Genomic DNA, 8,387 nt, shown 5'->3' with positions numbered 1-8,387 from the left:
CAACACAGCACTTTCCCAGGACAGATACACGATACACTCCAGCAGTGTAACTCATCCAACAGCGTAGAATCTAATTAATGTTACAAATCATGCTTTTGAAAACCCTGCCCTTTCTCAGTCAGCTGACACGCACCAGCGCGCGAACAAACACGTGTTAACGCGTCGCTGCGCCTGGCGGCTCTTCCTTCTCCTCCCCGTGCAGGTGAGGACCTGTGTGTGCTGCCGCAGTGCAGGAAGATGGGAGGACGGCCGGGCCACCCTGCACGCGAAGCACGGGTGCGCGGGGTCCCTGTTAGGAGAGGCCCCGTGGGGTGAGTGGGGCACACCTTGTGGCCGGCGGTGGCTGAGGCAACCCCAGGGCCTCTCAGCTCCAGGATAGGGACCTATGTGCTCAGAACTCCTTCCCTGGTCCTTTCTTTGAAGAGCACGGAGTCGGGGGTGGGACGAGGGGCCGCTTGGGTGCCCTCCCCACCACACACGAGTTTGAATAAATTGTGAGAAATACACACCTGACTCTTCTCATTTCGGGAAGCACTTTCTAGTTAACAGATGCTGTTTTTCTTTCCCGGGAAAAGTGACGGTGCTTTCCCTGGAATTGCTTCTAGGCTGCGTTGTCCTGTTGCGTTTTCAGGCGCTCCCAGGCACACTCTGAATCTCCGCCCCGGTCAGAAGCCCACCTTCCCAGCTCACCCATCTCTTCCCCACCTCCAGTCCTCTCCAGGGCACCGGGCTTTGACCGACCACACCAGGAGGGGCCGGGGCCCGGCTCTCCACAGCATCTTCTTTGATGGCATCCAGTCTGGAGAAGGTGACTTCCCACTGTCACCAAACTCCCTCCTGGAGCAGGTGAGGACTTTCCTGAGGCAACGGCTCCTAGACCAGGGAGGGGCGTGGCCCCGGGTCACCTGCCTGGGCCTGCGGCTGCAGGGGCCCGGGGTTTCCAGCTTTCGGGGTGGCCTGCTGGGGCAGCAGTGGCCACACAGGCCAGAGTGTTGGTGGCCCCTGCCCATCATTCTCTGCAGACACAATGCCCCTCACTTCCCAGCTAACAGCAGGGTCCCTAAGGTGTCTTTGACCTCCACGATCCTGGCCTAAGTTCCCTGGATTCCAAAGTGTGACAAGCTCTGCTGATGCAAATGCAAGCTGCCTTCACACTCTGGGTCCTGACATCCGTCTGCGTAGAACCCCACCAGGAACGTGGGGCAGCGCTGGTTCTGCTCTGGCAGCCCAGGCCCCTCCTCCCACGATGTGCCAATGGGCCCAGATGCTTCTCACGGTCAGGCCCCCATTCCTGGACTGTGACCTCCCGGCCAGGACAGTGGCACAGGGACACGGAGCCCCTGGCATTCCTACAGATGCACAGGTGAGGAGAGGGGAGGCTGGGAGCCACCAGCAGGTGAAGATGCGCATGAGGCCGACCACCTGCTCTGTGTGGTGAGCAGGTGCGCCGCCCAGCAGGCCTCCCTTCGAGAAATGCAGAGAAACGCCAACACGAGAAATGCAGCCAATGCACACGGAGGTGCCCCGGGACGGGCAGAAGCGCAGCTGCGGCGGCACCACGGAACAGCCGCACAGGTAGGAACATTCCATGTGCACAGAGGCTGAGGCTCACTGGAGAGCACCCCTCTGTCCCCTCCGCCAGGTGTGCGCTCGCCTCCACAGCCCGCAGTCTGTCCCCAGGCTCCACGGAGGCGGCCCCGGAGGACGCTGCTCTCCGAGGGGCTGCCTGATGCCTGTCTCTTAATCACTTCATTGGCACCGCGGTTATTTAAAAAGCAGGAAACATGGGACTTCCCTGCCGGTGCAGTGGTTAATCCACCTGCCAACGCAGGGGACACGGGTTCGAGCCCTGGAAGCCCAGGAAGATCCCACATGCCGCGGAGCAACCAAGCCCGTGCGCCACAACTACTGAGCCTGCGCTCTAGAGTCCACAAGCCACAACTTCTGAGGCTCGCGCGCCTAGAGCCCGTGCTCTGCAACGAGAAGCCACCGCAATAAGAAGCCTGCGCGCCGCAACTACAGAAAGCCTGCGTGCAATGAAGACCCAATGCAGCCAAAAATAAATAAATAAAAAAACAAACACAAAACCCCCAGAGAACACAAGCGTTGGGGGAGGATGTGGAGAAATTGGAACGCTGGTGCGCTGCTGGTGGGAATGGAAAATGGAAAATGGTGTGGAGGTTCCTCAGAAAGTTAAAAATAGAATCGCCACGTGACCCAGCAGTTGCGCCGTTCCCAGAATTGGGAGCAGGATGGTGCTCACAGCAGCGTCACTCACAGGCGCCAAGAGGTGGAGACAGACCGAGTGTCTATCGATGGACGAGCAGCCGGACGCAGCGCGGAAGGAACATCCGCACGGCAGAGCAGGAGCCAGCCTTAAAGAGGAAGGAGGTCCCGACACCTGCCCCAACGTGGATGGACCTAGAGGACACGATGCCGCGTCAAATGAGCTAGACACGAAAGGACACATCCTACATGACCCCACTTCTATGAGGTCCCGGGAGGAGATCCATAGAGACAGAAAGTAGGAGGGCGGGGCCGGGGGCTGGGGGAGGGGTGGGGAGTGAGTGTCTAATGGGGACAGAGCTTCAGTTTGGGGAAGAGAGAAAGTTCTGGAAATGACGGTGGTGATGCCTACACAACAATGTGAATGTGCTTAATGCCACCAGGCTGTGCACTTACAAATGGATGAGACGGCAAATTTTATGTTATGTGTATTTTGCAATAAAGTTAAAAAACAGAGAAAGCTCTTTGCCTAGTGAAAGCTTGGGGACAGCTGTACCCTCATGGGAGACATGCCAACTCCCTCTGGCGGCTCCATCTCTCCCAGGTGACCCTTCATGCCCAGAGGTCACAGCTTAGAGGTCAGGCGCAGGAGGCATCCCCACAGCACGGAGAGGCGGGCCCTGAGAGCTGGGAGCTCCTGTGCCCACACCGTCGGGACGCTGTTTGGGGCGCGGGGATTCAGGGCCTGGCTGTCCTCCCGGGGCCCTCAGGACATGGTCGTGGCTGCGACTGTGGGTGGGGGCAGCGCTTCCCGACCGCGGGGCTGCGTGGCCCGGTGCTCAGGGTCTGGGTCGCGCGGCCCTGAGAGGCTGGGGCATCGCTGAGCAGCGGGAACGCAGGCGGACGGCCTGAACCCCGGGGAAGGACCCTCGTTCACCTGCAAAGCGCCGGGGGGACGAAGCCGCCAGCCCCTTGCACTCCGCCGGCTCCCGCCTGACATCCAAGCCGGCGTCCACTGGGCATCCGCTTGGAGGGACGCGGCTCTAGCTCCGCAGCCAGCGGAGGAGCCCCCTGCAGGGCTGGGCGGTCGGCAGGGCCGGGTTGCCCCCTGGTGGATGGCGGCGGGGAACCCCCAGCCCCCCGGCTGAGCAGCGACTTGCTGGGGAGGCCCGAGCACGGCCCCCAGTGCCCAGGCTGCTGATGCGGAGGCCCTGGAGGAGCCCAAACTGCCTCTGGGGGAAGGGCATGCGGGGTGGAGGGTGGGGGCGGAGGCTTTCGGGATTCTCTGGAAGAAGGCGAGGGCTCGGCCACCCCCTGGTTTGGGAGGCCGCCTCGTCTTTGGAACGGTGGTCGAGAGAGTCGGGGAGCCAGAAGGCAGCTGAGGGCAGTGCCAGCACTAGAACTGCGACCCCATGCCCCCAGCCCGCGAGGTGTGGACGCTGTTGGGCGTTCCGAGCGAGGAAGATCCTCCCAGGTCCGCCTGCGTTTCCCTCTTCCGTGGCAGCTCTGGAGAATTCAGGCCAGTGACTGTGGCTGCCCAGGATGAGCCCTAAAGCCTGGCCCCATGAGGATAGACAGACGTCCCCCTTGGGGAGAAGAAGCAGAGCTCTGGCCGGGGCACAGCGGCATCTGCAAATGGGCTCTGGCGCAAACTGCCAACCGCAGCGGCCCAGGCGGCACCCCGGGAGTGGCTGGCTACCCAGACCAGGACTTGCGGTCCCAGGAGGGGCCTGGGAGGTGGTGTCACCTAAGCAGAGCTCTGCGTTTTACAAGCAGGCAAGGTGAGCATGCCGGGGGGAGCCTCGCAGCCAGGGCAGGACTCCACACTCCCCAGCAGGCCACTCCATCTCAGGAAGTGCCCTGGCCAGTTACCAGTTTACTGCCCCTCAGCCCCCAAACGACCCTTCCTGCCCGACTCTGTTCTCCGGGAGCTGGACCCTGAAACGTGTCGCTTTGCCAGCTGGTGCTGTGCTGGGCGCTGCAAGGACCCTGCGGGGAAGAGGCTTCCCTCGGGCTCCAGGGTGCCCACTCCTAACCCCTCAGGCACAGGGGTTTGTCCTGGGCGAGTTCCTCTGTGTCCCAGGGTCTCCTGCACACGCGGCCCCGGTGGCTGGCAGCAGACGCCCAGGGAAGCTCCTCCAACCCAGCGGGCTGTGGCCACACCCCCTGTCTGCAAGGTCTGAGTCTCCGGAGGGGCTGGGCTTTCCCTCATCTCCTGGGACTTCTTTCCCAATCTCCGCTCTAACTTTCACGAGAAACTTGGCAAAGATATGAATTCAGCTGACAACCTAATTCTGCAACCCACACAATCAAATTGTTTCAGCCCTGAGGCTGTGAGAAGTGAGAGGCTCTCAGGGCCGTGGCTGGAGCTGAGTGCAGGCCTGAGCTCCCGTCCAGGACACCAAGCGCCTCGCGCCGCCGTCACTACATCCACAGCCACGTGCAACCCTCGGCTCCCGAGGCCCAGATGCAGCTGGCGCATCACAGCCGAGCTCGGTGGCAGCTCGGTCACTCCCAAAGCCACCACGTGCCACGAGTCACATCTCCCATGGCCTCAGCCCCACGCGGGCAGGCCCGAGGATGCAACCAGGCCGGTCCCCACCCCATCTTTGGGGGCACCTCCTGGGGCCACTTTCGCATTTGCTTTTGCCATATTCCTGCTTTCACCCCTTTGGGTATTTTGCTGTCTTTCACTAGTTGATACTTTCACGTTCAATCACTGGTGTGACTTCTGTCTTCCGGTGGATTCTGGTTCAGGCATCACCACCATCCACCTGACGCTTGGGCCAGAAATGCAAGGACATCTTCGCTTCTGCTCTTGTCAACCAGTCCAGTGTCTGTGCCTCCAAACCCCCCAAATTTGGTTCCACACCCCGTGCAGGCCGCCATCACCTCTCTCCATGAGTGAGAGCAAGAGAAGCCTTCCAAACACAGGGATCAGGTCACCAACTCCTTCCAGCACTTTCTGTGATGTGTAGGATAAAACTCCAAGCCCTCGTGGCTCCAGGGCCTATGCGTGGGACTGCCTGGACCTCCTGCCTTGCCTCCCCTGACCCCTGCTCTGGCTACGCAGGCTTCTTCCTGCCTTGGAGCCCAGCCTCGCCCTTCCGCTGCCTGCAAAGCCCTTCCCTGTGGTCTCCATGCGGCGGCCCCTTCCCATCCTTCAGACCTGGCTCACGCGGCATTCTCTGGCCCCTGGCTGCATCTCTGCAGGGCCGGCCAGGCCCACAGGCCGGCGTGCGGGAAGCGCAAGGATGGCGGATTCTGGGGGCCCGAGAAGGTCTTCCCACGTGCCTGAATCTCTTGGCCTCGTGGCACCTAAAAGCCCCCATCAACCCGAGAGTAGCAGCTGCGACATGATGGGGGGTGGGGCACAGAGCCCTGCTCATGAGGAGCAGGGAGGAGTCCTCGCCTGCTTCCCCAGGTTATCGAGGGCACTGGGACCCCACGGGTATCTCCTCTCAAAAAGGCTTCACCAGGCCATTCCCACAGGAGAGAGTGTTGGGTCATGGGGTGTTTCAGGAACCAGACGGGACGGAAAGGTGTTAGCGGGTGGCCCTTAAGCTCTCTGAACCGCATCTTCTCATCAGCGAAAAGGGAACGGTGGCCGACCCTACCTCGCAGGGTCAGAAGGGCAGCACCTGGGCTGCACCCCGGGCGGCACCGGGAGCAGAGGACGCCCGGCCGGTGGGTCCAGTACCTCATAGATGGAGCCGTCCGCATGGCGCAGTGTCCCATGGCCCTGGCGCTGGTCCCGGACCCAGTCGCCCTCGTACTCATCTCCGTTCCTGAGGGACAAACGCGGAGGCTGCTCTCAGGCTGGGAAGGGCCAGGTGGCTGTGTGACGCACACCGGCTCCTCCGACTGGGGCTCAGCACGCACCCCCGGGACCAAGGCAAAAATAGGCCCAGAACAGATGGCACAAGCTGTGGCCTTGCCAGGGCCCGGCCAGAGGGGCAGGTGGCCTTGGCGCCCGGTGGCGTGCAGTGACGGGAGGCCCCGCTTGCTGGGCCCCAGGTGTGAAGGTTTGGAGAGGAAAACGGGAAGGAAATGGGGGGGCCTGCAAATCCCAAGGGCAGGATTTTGCACGAAAACTGCCTGGAGTGTGAAAGACGCCCAGCACTGGGCCCGAAGCTGAGAGCCTGCGGGTGTCACCCGACTCGGCCCCGCTCCACCCTCGCGCCCACCCGACCTCCTCACCTGGTGTTTCATTGGAGGAGGGGGACGGATGTTCTTTCTACTAAATACACACAGAACCAATGTCAGCAACTGAGGGAGAAATTGCAGGATCATATGAAAAAATCACAGACCGTACTTTCAGGGCTGGGTGTTCGATGGGGGTACGGCCCACAGGACGGCGGACTCACCGGAAGACCATCCGCCCTTGGCCGTGCCGCTTGTTGTCGTGAAATGACCCCCAGTACACTTGTCCATCTGCGTCCACCAGGTGCCCCTGTCCTGGAGGCGGGCGAGAGTCGAGGGTCACCTCGTACCTCCGTTGGGGGAGGGGGGTGTCTAGAAGAAGGATGGGGTCGGCACCCCCTGTAGCTGGGCCCCATGGGGGTCCCCGGCCCCACAATCCGATCGGGGGCGGCCTGGCAGCCACGCGCAGCGGGAGCGGCTCTGAGTCCAGCTCTCAAGGTCCCGAGGGAGGGTGGGGGCGCCCGGGGTCCCCAGCATCGGAGACTGAAACGCTCTGCTGTCCGGCTGGGGTGGTGCTGCCGCGCGGTCAAGGCCAGCTCGCAGGTGCGAGTTCACGCTGAGGACCGACAGTTGTGCAGGGCCTCTACCACCTACTCAAAGGGCCCAAAGGCCAGAGGAAGTGCTCGTGAAGACACGGAGTCTCAGGGCCTGGACACTCGGGAAGGGGGGCGTCCTGACCCCTCACGGGAGGCCTTGGAGGAGTCAGAGCTGCGCCCGCGCCGGCATGCTGTCGGGGGCTGGGACTGCTCCGCTCGCTCCGGCGACCCCGGGGCTCTGCCTGCTGCTCCCCGGAATGTGGCCTCCTGATTGGCTGGGTCCCACAGGACGTGGAGGAGGTGACTGAGCCGAGGGTCAAGAGCACCCACAGCGCTGGTTGAGCCACTGCGACCCTCAGCGAGTCCAGGAGACCCGCCTGGCCGAGCCCAGGCCGACTGCTGACACGGGATCGAGGGCGATGGCAGAGTGGGGACCTGAGTCACCAGGTTTGAGGGGCTCGCTGTGAGCCCTGCGCTCTGAACCTCACCGGACCGGGGAGTGCACTCGCGCCCAGGCCCGCCCAGGCCCCGAGTCAGGATCCGGGGAGGGCTGGGGTCCGGGCCCCACAGTGTCCACCCCGAGGCCGATGCCTCACGCCTTCCCACGGACCCCGGACCTTCTCTCAGGCTGCAGGAGAGCTCCCCTTCGTAACGTCCGCCGGCTTTGTACTTCATGACGCCATGTCCTTGGGGTTCTCCCAAAACAAACTGTCTGGTGTAGGTGTTCCCTGGTGTGGACGGGAGGCGGGAAGCCGTGTCCAGGGTTAGACTCGTTTCCTGAGTCCAGCGGGGTAACCAGTAGTTCCTGCCCGACCCTTGGGCAGTGGTAGCAGAACACGGTGTCCCTTTATCTCACCGCTCACCCTGAACAAGGGAAATGGGACTCCCTCCCTCCCAGCAGTGTACGTGCAGACTCCATCGCAAGGGGACCCTCTCTGGGGCATCTGTGTGCTGGGGGCAAAGGCCCCGCCAGGCCGGAGTCCGTGGTGTGAGGCTTCTCTCCGCTGAGAACCCAACACCCGCTTGCCGGTGGGGGTCTGAGGTTCTGCGGGCAGCAGTGTGGCCACCCTGCCCCAGGCTGGCACGAGGCCATTACGAGACACCTTAGGGAAACCAGGGGTCCCCAGGTTACTGATGGAAGTGCCTTCTGCGCCCGGAAGGGAGGGGCCAGCTCACACCAAGGTTGCTTCAGGAGGAAAGCGTCGGGTCAGCTAACCTGTCAGGGCCCAGTGCCGGCAGCCCTCTCCCATGATCTCTCCGTCTACAAACTCGCCTTCGTAGTAACTCCCGTCTTTAAGCAGAAGTTTGCCCTGACCTGGTGAAAGACGTCGTGCTGTCAGGCAGTGGCTGGGAGTGGCCGCTGGGGCATGCGTGTGGCCAGGCTCGTTTCTCAGGGACGAGCACGGAGCCGTGAAAGTCTCT

The sequence above is a fragment of the Grampus griseus genome (genome assembly GCF_964374135.1).
Source record: "Grampus griseus genome assembly, chromosome: 1".
Classification (NCBI taxonomy): Eukaryota; Metazoa; Chordata; class Mammalia; order Artiodactyla; family Delphinidae; genus Grampus; species Grampus griseus.
This window is presented reverse-complemented; position numbering follows the sequence as displayed.